This window comes from Schistocerca cancellata, chromosome 1 (assembly GCF_023864275.1).
Source record: "Schistocerca cancellata isolate TAMUIC-IGC-003103 chromosome 1, iqSchCanc2.1, whole genome shotgun sequence".
NCBI classification, from domain to species: Eukaryota; Metazoa; Arthropoda; class Insecta; order Orthoptera; family Acrididae; genus Schistocerca; species Schistocerca cancellata.
The window spans coordinates 399054836-399073653 of record NC_064626.1 but is presented as its reverse complement, the minus strand read 5'-3'; positions in this window follow the sequence as shown (position 1 = coordinate 399073653).

Here is an 18818-nt window from a genome sequence, read left to right as displayed (position 1 = left end):
CTGTGTGTGGAAGTGTGACTCAACATACACATCTGGCACGGTTCTTCTCCAATAAGACAAGAAATTTCAAGTACCATTTATATTGAAGTAAATAAAAAAAATAGAAATACTATAAATGCACAAGAAAACCAGAATTACACTCTAATACAAGAACACAAGCCAGAGGCTTTGTTGACTGAACCTGTAATGACGCATTATTTAAGACATTGAAATAATGAAAAGGGAATTTTTTTACCTCATATATATTGACGAAAAGCACTCTGATCGCTACAATATCTCCATTTCGAACAACATCTGCCGTCTAGCCCATCAAAACTGCATAAAACATGGAACAAGCACTCTCCATTACGACATCTCGACAAACACTCTCAACTACCACCCCTCGACAAGCACCATCCACCACCGCATCTGCACAACAACTACTCTCCACGACGACTTCACGACAAGAACTGCCAGTGGAGGCGGCTGAATAATACGCTTTGGCGCAATCTCTGGCGCTGTGGCTCAGTGTAGCCACCTTTCAATATTCTTCGCTCTTGGTGGACACCACTGGCAACCCGTCGGAAATGTGCCCACAGCTACCTGCAGTAGTTTCCAAAATCAGCAATATATATCCCAGTCGTACCACAAAGTTTCCATATATGGCTGCCATATTGCAGTAATTTTGATCGCAACGCTGTAGGGCCAAATATTTCCGTAAAATACAGATGTGACGAAAGTCATGGAATGAAGATGGCAGTAGTATTGTACATATAAGCTATAAAAGGGCTGTACAGAAGTGTCTTTTGTACTCAGGTGACTCATGTGAAAAGGTTACCGACGTGATTACGGCCGCATGGCCGCACCACGGGAATTATCACACTTTGGAAGCGGAATGGCAGTTGTAGCTAGACGTATGATACGTTCCATTTCGGAAATCGTTAGGGAATTCAGTATTTTGAGATGCTTGGTAACAAGAGCGTGCTGAGAAAACCACATTTGAGGCATTACCTCTCACCACGGACAACACAGTGGCCGACGGCCTTCACGCAACGATCGACAGAAGCTTTGTCAATGCTAAAGCTGTCGGCACACGGACCGTGCATCCGAACGTTGAGCGTTGAGCGTGCCAAGTTTCTGACGTCATAGCGTGGAATAGCACATTCGGGAGTCTTTCCGAACGCGCAGAGCAATATCTGGTACGTCAGATATTCTGAGCGTGCGTCTGAGCGTTAACCAATGAGATGGCACAACGCCATCTACGTCACACGCACGCCGTCACACTTCAGTACAGAGTTGTGAGGCGCCATATTGGCATTCATTTCAAGCCTGTATGTACAGGGCTAATACAAATGATTGAAGCGATTTCATAAATTCACTGTAGCTCCATTCATTGACATATGGTCACTACACACTACAGATACGTAGAAAAACTCATAAAGTTTTGTTCGGCTGAAGCCGCACTTCAGGTTTCTGCCGCCAGAGCGCTCGAGAGCGCAGTGAGACAAAATGGCGACAGGAGCCGAGAAAGCGTATGTCGTGCTTGAAATGCACTCACATCAGTCAGTCATAACAGTGCAACGACACTTCAGGAGGAAGTTCAACAAAGATCCACCAACTGCTAACTCCATTCAGCGATGGTATGCGCAGTTTAAAGCTTCTGGATGCCTCTGTAAGGGGAAATCAACGGGTCGGCCTGCAGTGAGTGAAGAAACGGTTGAACGCGTGCGGGCAAGTTTCACGCGTAGCCTGCGGAAGTCGATAAAGCAAGCAGGGAGCTAAGCGTACCACAGCCGACAGTCAACAGGATGGTGCTCCACCGCACTTCCATCATGTTGTTCGGCATTTCTTAAACAGGAGATTGGAAAACCGATGGATCGGTCGTGGTGGGGATCATGGTCAACAATTCATGTCATGGCCTCCACGCTCTCCCGACTTAACCCCATGCGATTTCTTTCTGTGGGGTTATGTGAAAGATTCAGTGTTTAAACCTCCTCTACCAAGAAACGTGCCAGAACTGCGAGCTCACATCAACGATGCTTTCGAACTCATTGATGGGGACATGCTGCGCCGAGTGTGGGAGGAACTTGATTATCGGCTTGATGTCTTCCGAATCACTAAAGGGGCACTTATCGAACATTTGTGAATGCCTAAAAAAACTTTTTGAGTTTTTGTATGTGTGTGCAAAGCATTGTGAAAAATCTCAAATAATAAAGTTATTGTAGAGCTGTGAAATAGCTTCAATCATTTGCAATAACCCTGTATATTTGCCGTTTCTGAGCACCAGCAAATTGAGAAACACTGGAAAATCCGTTGTTAGTTTTGTGATTTGTTCCAATAAAATAATGAGAAACATCATATTCGTTACAAAAGAATTATTGTAACTTGCGTATTATGAGAAAAGGCTATTAGAAGACAGCGACACACTGAAGATCAGCCCAAAACGTATTATCCTTGGTACAATTCGTTATAATTAAATTTCAATTAGTAACATAATAATGTACGATTAACGTTTATACGACGGGTAATACAATATGATTTCATTCAAGGATTGTGTCGTATGATTAGCGTAATGAGTAGCAGCCCGGCTTTCGCCGCCGTGCAGTGCGGACGTGTTGTTGTTTCCGCCCGCGGAGCGCGCGCGCTCGCTGTTGTTTACATTTCAGCGGCCGTCACTTACTTGTCGCTTACGTGCACTAGAATCATGGCCAACCGTTTTCGAAAATCAACTTCACGATTCAACTTCTGCAACGACTACGCACGACCAAAGGCCTTGGAAGTGGAACGCTTCCTACACGACGTTGCTAAGTTCCCAGCTTCTGACATCTTGGACATCCATTTGTCCATATTAAGCAGTACTGTGTACGTCAAAGTCGTCAATGACGCGGTATGTGAAAGAATACTTCGTGACACCAACCATGGATTACGCTTTTGCCACGCCGACGGCAATGTCGGAGCGGTCACTGTCGACCATGCCGGCTTAGGAAACCGCACCATACGAGTTTTCGAACTCCCGTTCGAGCTTCCAGCGGAAGACGTTATCGCGGCTTTCCGCCCCTATGGCACTGTACATGGCCATACTGCCGAACGCTGGGCGCAATTCCAAACGTACCCTGTTCTTAACGGTGTACGGCAGATCACCAACGACCTCCATCGTCACGTGCCATCTTACCTGCAAATTAGCGGGTGCCGCGCGGTTGTCATATACGACGGCCAACCCAAGACCTGATCCGGGTGCGGCAAAGAAGGCCACCTCAGATCTGAGTGTCTTCAGCGACGAATCACCCAATTGCCAGCCGCTACCGTGGCACCTCCGGCTCCGACGACGGTTTTACCGATCACCTACGCATCGGCGCTCTCTTCTCCTCCCACCGGCCGCCGCCCATCGGACCATGCACCGGTGACCCTTCCAGCTGCTACGAATACCGCTGGGGCCGACGCGTCGCGCTCAAAGCCTGACGCTACTCCGGCGCCAGTACCAACAGCGACGACTTCCGACACCCACCCGCCAGAACATATGGACGCCCCTTCATTTGACGTTCCCGCGACGGCCTTCCTCTCAGAGCGACGCGACTCCCTTCCGTCTTCCGACACGGAGGGACGAACCCGCAAACAACGTTCACCTAAGAGGCGCAAGAGGAGGCGCCGTAGGGTCTCGGAACGAGACGGATCACCTCCCTCTGATGCTCCAGAGGCCGTCCGACCCAACGAGGCCTCGGAGAACCTACACGACGATACGAATGACGACAACATGACGCCGGCTGTGGATGCGTCGATGCCTACTCTACTGGCTCGCTCAGGTGCTCCTGAACCAATGGACTCCACAGATGCGACTGCCGCCGAGACGTCCTCCGCCCCTACGACCGAAGTGGAACGTACGACCATCACAACGACAACGCCTTCAATGGTGTGGAGTGAGGACATCGATGAGGACCCGGACCACACCCTGGAGACAGAGTTACCCCAGCCGGCCGCGGTGGTCTCGCGGTTCTAGGCGCGCAGTCCGGAACCGCGCGACTGCTACGGTCGCAGGTTCGAATCCTGCCTCGGGCATGGATGTGTGTGATGTCCTTAGGTTAGTTAGGTTTAAGTAGTTCTAAGTTCTAGGGGACTGATGACCACAGCTGTTAAGTCCCATAGTGCTCAGAGCCATTTGAACAGAGTTACCCCAGACGGAAGCATCGTTACGCCGCTGATAATGCCGTCAGGTGGCGTACGGCACGACTCATCGTTGCCTCGTCCCTCTTCATCCTCCGCCGGTAGAGTTCCCCTCCACGGCGGGGTACGGCTCCAAACCTACCGAATAGCGACGATCAATACTAACACCATTAGCTCACCCGTGAAACTTCAACTGCTGCGAGAGATGATATGGGCGTCGGACGTCGATATCGCACTACTACAGGAAGTACACCTGGCCACACTTCTAGTCGTCGCGGGATATAACACTTATCCTTCACCTGGTGACCACCTGGGACGCGGCGTAGCCATCTACGCCAGAGAAGGCATTCCAGTGGCCGATATCACATACCTTCCATCTGCCAGAGGCATGGCCGTCACCGTCATGGGGACGCGTATCATCAACATTTACACTCCGTCAGGCTCCACCCGCAGACGCGACAGGGCACTCTTCCATTCAGAAGAAATCGCTCCTTTGTTTCTTGGACGCTGCGACCATTACTTGCTTGGGGGTGATTTTAATTGTGTCTTGCACCCTAAAGATCAAGTGCCCCACTACAACATCTGTCAAGAACTGCGTCTTGTCGTCCGAGATCTGTTGCTCCGCGACACTTGGGAAGTTCGGCATGGCGACGCGCCTGGACATACTTACCAGACGAGTAACTCGGCGAGCCGCCTTGATAGAATTTACATCTCTCGGGAACTCTCACCTGCCGTCCAAGGTGCAGAACTTTGGCCCCTGGCCTTTTCGGACCACTGTGCCTACATCTGCAACATTCTCTTCCCCAAGCAAGTGGTCTGGCGTAGTCGTGCACCGTGGAAGCTAAACACCTGCCATCTTCATGATCCCGAATGTCTTCAACGTGTTACCGAGACATGGGCCACCTGTGAACGTCGCTTACCTAAATACTGCACGACCTTGACCTGGTGGCTTGAATGTGCCAAACCTGCCATTCGACGTACTTTGATTCAGTATGGAAATGCTATGTGGCGCCGGCACACTACTGACTATTTCTACGCCGTTCTCCGCGACCTGGACGCCCAACCGCCCACCCCCGACACCCAGAGGGAACGCAGCAGGATTAAGGCGCAAATTGTAACTTTGACACGCCGTAGACAGCAGGGGGCTATGGTGCGAACCCGACGTCAAGATTCGGCGGAACAAGAACATCCGACCAAGCAACATATCGCCTCCTATAGGAAACATCGACGACAACGACTCATCACCGAAATCACCACCTGTCGCGGCCAGCACGTCACTTGCAAGGCCGAAATCGTCAGTGCCTTTGTCGACCACTACCGCACAATGTACCAGGAGGAGACTACCAACAACCACGCTGAGGAGCGTGTGTTACCACACGTAACTCGCACCCTCACCAGCGACGAAGCGGACGAGCTGATGCAGCCCATTACGCGTGACGAAATCCACGATGCAATCAAAAAAGGTGCTCTGAATAAGTCACCTGGTGTCGACGGATTGCCGATAGAATTTTATCGCGCTTTCTTCACACTAATGGCGTCACGGTGGACAACGATGTTTCATGAACTGCTGACGATGGGGAACGCCGTACCGCCGTCCTTCGTCACGGGAATTATTATACCCATCCACAAACCGACACCAGGTGTGACGACAGCACATTACCGTCCCCTGAATCTCCTTAACGCAGACTGTAAAATTTTTACACGCCTACTGGCAACGCGATGCCGCAAGATCCTGCCTAGCATTCTATCCCCGGGACAGACAACTCTGGGCGGCTCAGTTAATATACAAACGGACACAGGAGAATGTCGCGATTTAATTGCACTGGCAGCGGCGTGCAGACTCCGCGCCGCAGTGGTTGCCATTGATTTTGACAGCGCATTCGACAAAGTGCGGCATCTTTTTCTGTTCTCAGTGATGAACCGCATGTGTTTTCCACCAGCCTTTATCGACGTGATCCGGCGCCAGTACGGCACCGCCGAATCGCTGATTCAGGTTAACGGTCATGTGGCGGGACCAGTGGCGATCCGGCGTTCCGTACGGCAAGGCTGCCCACTTTCGACCCTACAGTATGCCATAAGCCTGGAGCCCCTCATCGGGAGTCTGACGAGCCACCTTTCTGGTCTCACTTTGCGACAACACAGTTTTCGATGTCGTGCGTATGCGGACAACCTCCTCCTCTTGATCCGCTCACGGAGTGAAACACACACGGTACTTGATTTGATATCAACGTACGGCACTGCGGCGGGCAGTAACATGACTGTGGCTAAATCCGCGGCGATGCCCATTGGACGCGGCCTCTCACACGACGACTTAGCACCTCTCCCGTGTGTACAACAACTACGATATCTTGGTATCATTTTCACCTCCACCGTGCGCCGCTCCGCTGCCATCAATTTTCGGCGTACACTCCAAACTATCCGCACGACGGTGCGACAAAATCTTCTCCGACGACTCGATTCTTTACAACGTGTCCAATACCTCAATCAACATGTGGCGGCCAGAATGGTCCACATCGCACAGGTCCTCCCGCTGCCATCAACTATTGGACGCCGCCTCCAGGCTGCCCTCGGATACTTCCTTACGGCCGGTACGATCTTTAAGGTCCGCTACGACACACTCACCCTTCCCCCGCGAGCGGGGGGCCTCAGCCTTGTCAATGTGCGACTCCGCGCGGCGTCCTTGTACATGTCCACCATGCACAAGCAGTGGCACGGGGGCACCTCCCTTACGCGCAGCTTGCTGGAAATTCTAGTGCCCGCGACCATAACACCACCAGTACCAGTCGGACAGATCAAGCACCATCTGACGCACATTTCTGATTTCATCGTCGACTTCAGTTACGCTCACACACACTTACCGACCACGCGTTCTCCTCGACCTAAAGATTTTACACCCCACTCCTTCGTTCCATATCCAGCAACAATATCGAACTGAGACATCCGTCCACGCGGTGGCCAACGGTTTGGCGTCACATCCACCAGCCTTTTCTTCCCTCCAACGTCCGGGCAACATGGTACCAAGTCGCAAATGAAAAATTCGCCACAAATCATCGCCTTCACGCCATCGGACTAAAGGACTCTCCACTTTGTTCCATTTGCCACCCCGTGGATGAAGATGTCCATCAACTGACTTGTGCTGCCACCAGTGACGTCTGGAAACTTGCCCGACAGTTCGTTGCCTGTTACCTCTGCGTTCCGCCGGACTCGATTGACCCACGGACTTTTATCCATCCTGAGAATACTTATTTCCCCGCCTCCAAAAATCATGCGATTGTATGGGTCAAGGGATGGACGATCACCAACATGTATAATGATGGCGACAAATCACGCCTTGATTTCTGGCAGTACTTACAAACCGCCCACAGTGAAGTCGAACAGCGACCGCGCTACCGCGCCTTCTTCGCCAATTACCTACATGCGAACTTTACTTCACCCCCGATCAGTTGGATGGTGCCACACGCCGACAGCACTCCCGCCCCCCCTGCTGACATCTGAGACTCCCCGCGCTACTTTCTACATTGTAACCCAGAGTGGAGTAGGCGCACGGACACGCGCCTTCTTTCTTTAATGCACTACCCCAGAAAACACTGGTCTTTCCCTCACTCCACTGTATATTGCTTCACACCTCTTAGATTACATCAGAATTATTATTCTTTTTTTTTCCTACACCTTGTTCATAAAAAAAAATTGCTCGCCTTGTACGAGTATATTGTCTTGTGTTATTTTCGCCGGAAGGATGGCATTTCTGTTGTATTTAAGTTTGTACCAATAAATATCTTTTTTTCATTTACCCTTTTCCTGGTGAAAAAAAATAAAAATAGAACAAAAATAAATCAAAAAGCTACTTTGAGAGAGTGATTCAGGGACGGGAGGGGGGAGACATCGCGGCCAGGGCTCGGGTTCTACCATTGCCCGCCTTGTCTCCACCTACTCATAACTGAACACTCTTAAATTAAAAAAAAAAAAGTAGCGTCTTTGAACAATAATGAGTTTTAGATGGGGCGGTGGTTCGCGTCTAACATGCCCAAATTTTTTTTCGTAATATTCGTGTTTTTATTAGGTTCTGCTACTCTATTATTAGTTTAATATAAGTAAATGCTATAATTTGATGTTATGTAAATGTAAATTCATCTTTTTTGAGGGGTGATTTTGTTCGATTGGCTTAAACTACAGGACTGCTTCGTTCCTTTTTCTTTTACGCTTCGTAATTCACATGTCGCAAAGATTCTGCTACTGGGTAGTGATCAAGTAAGGCTGACCTTGGGGTTTTACTAAAATGTGGGAATGATGAAATAATGTTTATCTTATGCGGAGAAGTATTCCAAATTTGTACCGCACTGTTTGCAATGGAACTTTTATAAGTCTGTGGCCTTATTGATTGGACATGGTAATTTCCTTTTCGTGGGCGATGGTGGAAATATGCGCTTTAGTAGAACTAACGTGGGAATTTTACGCCCGTCCATTGAGTAAACAGTGTGATTTACGAACTAGAAACATCCCTCAACTGCCGCTGGAGCGCGTTGCGATCGCGTATACCACGTTGGGGCCCACGTACCGTATGCACAAGTCGCATCGTTCCTGAGCGTTCAGCAGCAAGTTGAACTTGGCACGCTCAACGTTAACGTTCGACAGCACGGTCCGTGTGCTGACGGCTTAACAGAGAAGCAACATTGCGAGAAATAACCGGAAAAATGAGCACGACATTGTCTGCAGCGCCCCTCATGGTTTCGTGACCACATCAATTGGACCCTAGACGACTGGAAAATCGTCGTGGCCTGGTTGCATTAGTTTCGATTTCAGTTGTTTAAGAGTTAATGGTAGGCTTCGACTGTGGTGCAGACTCAAGTTGCCGATAAAGCACTGTGCTAGCTGATGGTGGGTCCACAATGGTATGGGCTGTGTTTACATGGAATGGACTGGGTCCTCTGGTCCAACCGATCATTTACTGGAAATGCTAATGGTGGGCTGCTTGGAGGCCAGTTGCAGCCATTCATGGGCTTCATGTTCGCAAACGACGAAGTCATGTCACAGGGACACAGTTGTGCGCAATTGGTCTGAAGAACATTCTGGACAATTCGAACGAATGATATGATTGACCACCCAGATGTCCGCCCCCGGTAGCTGAGTAGTCAGCGTGACAGAATGTCAATCGTAAGGGCCCGGGTTCGATTCCTGGCTGGGTCGGATATTTTCTCCGCTCATGGACTAGGTGTTGTGTTGTCCTAATCTTCATAGTTTCAGTCGCCGAAGTGGCGTCAAATCGAAAGACTTGCACCAGGCGAACGGACTACCCGACGGGAGGCCCTGGTCACACGACATTATTATTACCAACCAGATCGCCCGAGATGAATCCCATCGAACAGCTATGGGACATAATCGAGAGGTCACATCGTGCACAAAATCCTACATCGGCAACACTTTCACAGTTGTAGGTGGTATGGCTCATTATTTCTACAGGGGTCTTCCAACGACTTATTGAGTGCAAGTCATTTCGAAATGCTGCATTACAGCTGGCACAAGGAGGTCGGACACGATGTTCGGAGGTACCGCGTGACTTTGTCACGTTAGTGTGTGATCCATATAGATGCATCTTTATGTTGCAGCTGAACTGATTTCGTGTAAGCGTGTCGGCCGCCATACATCGTTACTGGAAGGGAAGTAAGCATTCGAATGGCGGGAGACCCTGCAGCCCAACCCTGCAGCGGCAGCGTCCGCGAGAGCGTGCGTGCGTCAGCCGCAGACGCGTTGCGCGTCCCCGGCCCCCGGCCATGTCTCACCTCCACCCCTAGGCCGGGACGTGCCTTACGCCGCTGATGGCGAATTTATCTCTTGCAGCCCCGTGCGCCGCGCCACGCTAGATAAGGCCGCCGCCTGCCGCACTTTGTAAACGAATCCAATACAATTTGTCCTGCCGCGTGGCGGGTCGTAGCGTCCCCGACTCCTGCTCAGCCGGCTGCGCACCATCCCTGCCGCGTGTGTAGCGCCTGCAGGCACAGAGGGTTACGTCGGTACGCGCGAACGTGATCGTAAGACCGATACGTTACGGTATCATCCGGTCTGTGAACCCAGCAAGAAGTCTTACGGTGACGAGCACTGACTCAAGTTACGTTAGCCGCAGCTACGTACGGAAGTTCCAAGGACACTAGACAAAAGCTACCACTCCCTGGCAGGATTAAGTGCGTGGCATCCATTATATCTATGACGTTGTTCCAGGACGTCCAAGGGATACTTACAGTAATTTCTACTGGTAGTCACAGTAAGTTACGTATTTTAAAAATCATGATGTGTACAATAGTTGTTATCATTAGACACTAAAGGAAACACCTTGTTCTTCTCCGTCCCTGCTACGAGCACTTGTTCGTTAGAGGAGACGTGTTTCACAATAGCGAAGATGAAAAAGTACGCATAGCTCCTCAGGTAAGCAATTTAGAGCTCATGTTTACTTGTTTTGGTGCATACTATCACCTTTGAAAGTCGCCTACCCTACAATCTTAGCAACAATAAACAGTACCAGTACATGTTTTCCACTGTCAGAGGTAACACAATGGTTGTCAGTTTTCGATTTCTATCGTTTGCGGTACATGGACCTTACCTTAAATTGATGCATATATATCTTTCTCCATCATCGTAGAAAGTTTGTAAGATCACGGAGTCACCCTGTATACAGTTCACATACATTTATAAGCGCCAGTAACTTCGACGCTCTGTAGCGTCGTTGGATGACGTTTCCGTAACGGGATTCTTAGTCAAAATATTATGTACTCACTCCCCTCTACAAGTCCTAGAAGTTTTCTAACGGGAATTTCCGAACACGCTGTTTGAAAGGAAACGGCCTGGCTGACACTCAATACCGCCCAAACCAGACCGCTAAGGACAGAAACGTGAAATATGCAATGTTGATGTTATACAGTAGGCGCCGATAAGGAAGAGATTTTTCAAAATTACGCGTCTAAGGGGATGAATATGGAGTGAAACGTTTCTTTGAAAATATTAAGCTATTAAGGCAATTTCTAAGCTACAATTACGAACATTGGTATTTCATTTCTCGATCGGCAACAAACAAATACGTGTTTCGGCATTTTAGGAAACTAACCGACATAAAGGAGAAATAGTGGTGGAAAGTTTCTTTTTGAAAATAAATCATTATTAAATAACTACTAAAGAATATTGGAGCTGCATCTATGAAAATTGATATTTGACTTCCAGATTAAAAGAAAAAAAGAAAGAAAAGCCTTTGGAAATTAAATCCCCAAGAAGGTGTTAAATCGACTAGCCCACAGTGGTCCGTATAGAAACTTGAAATGTGGAGCGGCCGTTGATCTTATTGAGGAGCCATCGTTTAGTAAGGGATTGTTGAATATTCCACCACTAAGGTGAGTGAACCAGGCTACGAAAGGTTTTTTAAAAATCAGTTGCTATTACGGCAGTTTTGGAGCTAGTACTATCAAAATTGTTATCAGGTTTCTCGGTCAAAAATAAAGAAACACGTGCCTAAGCATTTTTGGAAGGGGGTTAAATAATCCGTAAACTTTTTTTAAAATAAATCATTGTTGTGGTACTACTAAAGCGTTTTTATAGCTACATTTGTGACAACTCGTATTTGACTTGGAAAGAAATACTTGACAAGGGGATGAAAGTTTCAGCGGAAATATCACTACAAGAACGCAAAAAGTAGGGTGCACAAAAAATGTCCGATCCCTGCTATGATAATCGTTTTTTGGTGAGAAGTACTTCCGGCAAAGACCATTTTTCTATGGCCTTAATTACCGTGAAAAGTATAGATGTTTCAATTTGTGAACAACATAAAAATTCGATACAAGAAAGAAATCTGCAAAGATTATACAGATTAAGTGAGCGAAGCAGTGGACACTAATCTAGTTTGTTAATAAATTACTGTTATTTCTTAATGCTTGTTTAGTCGCTGCAGTTTTTCTTTTACTATAGTGGCCGTCACGAAAATAGGGACCACAAGGTCATCTCACCACTCTAAAACATTTCCAGTTAGTGATAGTTTCAAATGTTAGTAACAATTGCAGAAAATAATATGAAACATCTCCATTTTAGTCTACAATATGGTGGAGCACTTTCTAAAAGATAATTCTTGGCAGCTGCTACGAAAAAAAGAATCTGGCGTTACAAGAAATATTGAAGAAAAATATTTTTATATTTTGGCGTGTGGAAAAAACAAAACTCCTACCATATTTGGCGTGGAAATAGTATACAAGCTGTAAGTAGGCTGTTTATGTTTTCTTTTTGTAAGTAGGCTGTTTAGGTTTAGGTTAATGTTAGTCAGGGCCATTGTTTTGTAGGGATTATTGAAAGTCAGATTGCGTTGCGCTAAAAATATTGTGTGAGAGTTTAAGCACAGTCCTATATAAATGTTCAAAGGGGACGTTTCAAAGCAATCTCAAAGCTTGTGCATGTGATACATATTTTATCGTGAAAACTTTGTATTATTTCGAAATAAAAAATAAAATACCGTAAATGGTGTGAAACTGTTCAGCCTGTGTAATGAAAAATGCCGTCACTGATGAATATGCGTTCGTTTGGAACTAGTAGAAACTTTTTGCTGGGAATTTGTTAAGAAAACTATGAAATTAATTATGGTAACGTCTGAAACATCATTATTGTATCGTTTACCCTATGAATGCATTTTATTTATGAGAGATTCCGTGCGCGAGATTGGGCAACTACTTGCAAATCGCCGTCAAGATTTTATTTCCGATGACTCGCCTTAATTCGACCTCTCAATTTTTTTTTTTTATTTACATCTCTTACTGACGCTGTACCACTCCACACATCAGCCAGATCTCCGATACGCGCTACACAAAAGTAACTGTAGGTCCTTCCAGGTCAATATTTCTCTTGAAATCAAGGTTTATGGAAGTATATTACAACGCTATAGTTCCCAGCATGCCGTAAGTGAATTTCACACAAAACTTCGTTCTTTCTGCTGCAGTCTTTGCTTTCCATTAAAAAATAAGTGAGCGATGAAGTACGTTACGGTTTTGTTGTCATTTAATGAACTTACTCAAAATTTACGTTATTCGTGCTTTCTTCACTGTTAGCAAGAGCAATAAAAAAATCTTCATTACGTCCGATACCTGCTTCTCTTCATTGATCGTTCTCGATGTATTCCGTTAATCCTATTTGGTAAGAATCCCCCGCCGCGCAGCAGCATTCTAAAAGAGAACGGAAAAGGGTAGTGTGGGCACTCTCTTTAGTATATCTGATCCATTTTCAAGTGTTCTGTCAATAAAACACAGTATTTTGTTCGCTTTTCCCACAACATTTTCTACGTGCTCTTTCGAAATTAACATGTTAGTAATTGTAATTCCTAGGTGTTTAGTTGAATTTATGGCCTTTATATTTGATTGATTTGTCGTGTAACCGAAGTTTAAGGGATTACTTTTTAGCACTGAGGATCAACTGCTAATTTTCGCAGCATATAGATGTCTTCTGTAAATCGTTTTGCAATTTGTTTTCATCTGATGACTTTACTAGACGATAAACGACAGCATCATCTACAAACAACCTAAGACTGCTGCTAAGATTGTCTCCTAAATCGCTTACATATACAAGGAACAGCGAGGACTTATAACACTACCTTTGGGAAGGCCAGAAATCACTTCTACTATACTTGACAACTTTCCGTCAATTAGTACGATCTGTGGCCTCTCTGACAGAGAATCACGAATCCAGTCGCATAGCTGAGACGATATTCCGTGTGCACGCTGTTCGTTGTCAAAAGCCTCCTGGAACTCAAGAAATGCGGAATCAATTTGAAATTTCTTGTCAATAGCATTTAACACTTGTGTTTCACAGGAACAATGTTTTCTAAATCCGATCTCTACGAGGTAATTCATAATGTCCGAAGACATTATATGCTACAAAATCCTGCAGCATATCGGCATTAATGGCGTAATTTAGTGGATTACTCCTATTGCCTTTCTTGAATATTTCTGCGACCTGTGCAACTTTCTAGTCTTTGGATACGAATCTTTCGTCAACCGAGCTGTTTCTTATGATTGTTAAGTATGGAGCTATTGCATCAGCATAATCTGTTATTAAGTGATTTAAGCTGCCTCACTGATCAGAGAATATGTACTCATAAGTTACTCGTGTTGGTAGCTGTTTTTGATTCTAAATCTGGAATATTTACTTTCTCTTCTTTGTTGAACGGATTTCGGAAAACTTCGTTTAGTAACTCTGCTTTAGCAGCACTGTCATCGATAGTATTTCCAATTGCTATCGCGCAGTGAAGGCATTGATTGTGTGTTGCCGCTAGCATACAGAACCAGAATATCTTTGGACTTTGTAAAAAATAGCTAATCTTGGGTACTTTTCGTTCGTTTAAATTTGGCATTAGTGTTGTTTTCTGCAGCAGTGTTCTGACCCGTCCTATAAGCTAATAACTACAGTAATATTTAACGAGTTACTACCTTTTAAGCGCCTCGCAGAGTGGCCGCGCGGTTTAGGGCGCCAAGTCACGGATTGCGCGGTCCCTCCCACCGGAAATTCGAGTTCTCCCTCGGTCATGGTTGTGTGTGTTGCTCTTAGCATATTTTAGTTTCGGCAGTGTGTAAGTCTACGGACGTGCTTTACGAAATTCACAAACATTTGAACACACACACACAATTTTTATTCAAGGGGGCGGGGTGGGGGGTGGCATTTCGCCCGTGGTGTAGTCTTTGAATAGGGCGGACTATGAGTGGCTTACAGTCTTTATCCGGCGTCGTCTTGCGGCACGGGGAAACACGATCAGTGGCGCGCTTGGCGGTAAAGTGGTGCGAAAATGGCAATTGATTGAATGATAATGAAACCACCTGCTACTACTGGCACACACCTCACTTCATCGCACTATTTATACCGCACTTTATGCAGTATTCCAGGGGGACGAACTAGGTGTCATGCATCAAGCTTATTACAGCCACAGTCAAAGAAAGCCATTCGTGGGAACGCTGCTTGGGAAGGTGGCGCGGAAGATGCGATAGCACTCCTCTGGTTGACCGGACTGCGGAGAAACACTGATACAGTACGTTGGTGTAAAATCATGCTGTCTACGCATAATCCGGCGAAGTGAGGTAGACGATGACCCGAGCCACGTGGCGTTGCGCGTAGCTCGATGAGCATCTTAATTTTTAGACCGTACGAGAAGTTAGTTGGAGTTATCCTGTGAGCCGTGGGGTTCTGTTTTACGCTTCAGTTAAACCTGCTAAGAGATATTTATTGGCTGTTACATGTGTAAAGCCGTTTTGCTTCACGCTTAAGGCTGTCTGCTGTCTCTGCCTACTGTGGATAATTCATGAATGTTATGAGCTGTGCCGGCAATTTGCACTCAGAATAAAGGCAAGTTCTGTTTCCCTTTGTTAACCGAAGCCATGTGGACGTTTTTGTTCCAATTATATTTCCACTTTTATATAAATTTTAAAAGTGCAAGTTATGTGTTGTGTATTGAACCGGGGACCTAGAAACAATGGAGAGGCTTCGTCCCGCCATAGCCCTCAGTGGTTCACAACCCCACAACAGGCCACAACAGTCCACCAACCTCACCAACCCCCCACACAGAACGCAGTGGACCCCCCTCCTTCCCCCACCCCTCCGTGAACGTCTCATACCAGAGGATGTAACAGTAATTATGGTTATGGTGTACGCGTACGTCGAGACAGTGGTTGCGCAGCAATCGCCGACATAGTGTAACTGAGGCGGATTGAGGGGTACCAGCTCGCATTCGCCGAGGAAGATGGAAAACCGCCTTAAAAACCATCCACAGACTGGCCGACACACCGGACCTCGACACTAATCCGCTGGGCGGGGGGTTATATACATTGCTGACTATTTATTTCTGTTTTCCGTTACAATTATACCTGTTCATTAGTTTCTAGCTAGATTTGTAATTTAGGAGTATTATTTGTGATGGACTGGGTGCACAGGCTAAAATATATATATATTAGCTGAAACCAGCTGGAAGCTGTTTCTTGAATTTATTTGTAAATCTGTGGTGGTTGGTGATTTCTTTTATGGTGTTCTTAAACAGTGGCTGATTTCCCTGCTCTGGGCTGATAAGTAAATGTCTAAGTGTCCAATAGTCCAATGAAAATATTTTTCTCTTTGTTTTAGTTAATTCCGTGCTTGTTAATCTGAGTCGAATCAGGGGAGTGAGGCGAAGCTTAATAGTTTACCACCTTCAGTTAAACTGTTTAATTTGCAAATCTAAAGTCGCACTGCTCATTACTCTGTATTCAGTGAAGTTCTCCAGAAGTAATCGAAATGTGCTACAGAAATACATAAATATTTGCGGTACCATTTTCAAGGTTCCGTGCCTCAACTGGTAGAGACGGAACCATTATAGGATCATTTTGATGTACATTTGTCTGTCTCTCTGTCTATCTGCCTCACCGACTGTTAAGAGCACTCTTTCTCAGGAGCGGGTATACGTATCAGTTTCAAATTTATGTCACTTATTAAAGTCTACAGTCCCTTGTCGGTGCAAAAAATTTAATCTTCTAAGTCAATGCAATCAAAAGACAGTCTTTTATGCCACATATTTTTATACACGAAAACTCACTCATCGGAACCTAACAGGGTAATTCCAGTTGACCTAGAATCATGAAATCTGAAGAAAAGCAAAGGTTTCTTACACCCGAAAAGGAAAAGTGTTGCAAATAGTTCAAATGGCTCTGAGCACTATGGGACTTAACATCTATGGTCATCAGTCCCCTAGAACTGAGAACTACTTAAACCTAACTAACCTAAGGACATCACACAACACCAAGTCATCACGAGGCAAAAGTGTTGGAAAACTTTTAAATTGTTATCATAACAATTAAGAACATCTTTTTTCTGTTAAAACTTACAGTGCATTCATCATCCATCAAAACCTTAATAGACGAACATAAAATCTGAGCTGCAGTCATGTTTTAGGAAGTAAATAAAAAACATTTTATTAAATATCTTCCCTCTACATAGATAATATGAAGTCCCCTGTTCGCTTCTTTTCGTATGTCCGGGCTAATCTGAGGAACTACTGGTGAGTTTTTGATACGAATTCCTAGGTCCAATATATCGTCAGCATCGCTATTGATAACGGACGAAAATCGTCGAATTTCTCGAGTCTCAGACTCGACGCACAGTCTGTGTACATAATTAAGTGAGCGAGCCTACTCGCACTTCGCCAGCAATGGTAAACAAATTGCCTTTTCTGTTTATTTTTTTTATTCTGGAACCTTACTAGTTCCATTATTAACAGATCATTGTTCTTCATTGTAGCAAAAAATGGGGCTGGGCAGCTACCACGGTGTCCCAGTAAGAAGGGCATCGTCTTGGCAGAGACACTAGACAACGCCATCGCATTTGACAGAAAGCTGGCAGTCACGCAGGCGGCAGGCGACGCCATTATCAGGAACGCTCGTCTCTGACCTCTTAGCACTTTCCCACGCTGTGCATGGAAATGAGCGCAGCCCTCACCCTTCATCCTTCAGCCTTCAATCCTCAGCCCTCAGCCTTCAACCCTCAGCCCTCAGCCCTCAGCCCTCAGCCCTGCTTGGCAGACTACTGCGTGGCGACAGCGAGACGCTGCTACTATTAGCTACTATCTCTCTCTCTCTCTCTCCACACACAGCGGGCGCCAACTCTGGCTCCAGCCAACACCGCAAATTGTAAACGGCGCACTGCACAAGTGAAATGTTCTCGACTTTCACGACGCTTAATCTCTCAAGAACTGTACGACCTTCCGGTCTTTTGGCAAAGTTCCATGTATGGTGCTACTTCGCGAGATATGTTACACGATAACATTTTTTTGCGAGTTTGTGTGAGTGGATACGCAGTTGTATTGCTCTTACTGTAAGGTACCGTAATTGACAACAGAATTAAAGATGGAAGACACACTATAAGTCGAAAAAACAACGCACCGCGAAGGAATTATCCGAATGCGACAAAACTCGGGAGATATGACGTACGAGTACAGACGAACAAATCACTACAGTTTCAGAAGAAGTGGAAGATTTATTCAAGAGAAAGAGCTTCACAAATTGGATGAGTCACTAACTCGTTGGTACACCTCTGCCCCTGTCCGTCCCGAGTAGCTGAGTGGTCAGCGCGGCGGGATGTCAATCCTAAGCGTCTGGGTTCGATTCCCGGCTGGGTCGGAGATTTTCTCCGCTCAGGGACTGGGTGTTGTGTTGTCCTAATCATCATCATCATTTCATCCCCATCAACGCGCAAGTCACCGAAGTAGCGTCAAATCGAAAGACTTGCACACGGCGTACGGTCTACCCGACGGGAGGCCCTAGTCACACGACCTCTGGCCCTTATGCGAGCAGTTATTCTGCTTGATACTGACTGACAGGGTTGTTGGATGTCTTCCTGAGAGTTGTCGTGCTAAATTCTGTCCAACCGATAAATCTTCAAAATCTCGAGCTGGTTGGAAGAAAAGCCCTGTAATGTAATCCCATAGCTTGCCATGAAGAGCAACGAAACTTGGCGTAAAATATCGTTCACGTACCGCTGGGCCGTAAGTGTGCCGCGGATGACAAGCAAAGGGTTGGTTGGTTGGTTTGGGGAAGGATACCAGACAGCGTGGTCATCGGTCTCATCGGATTAGGGAAGGATTGGGAAGGAAGTCGGCCGTGCCCTTTCAGAGGAACCATCCCGGCATTTGCCTGGAGTGATTTAGGGAAATC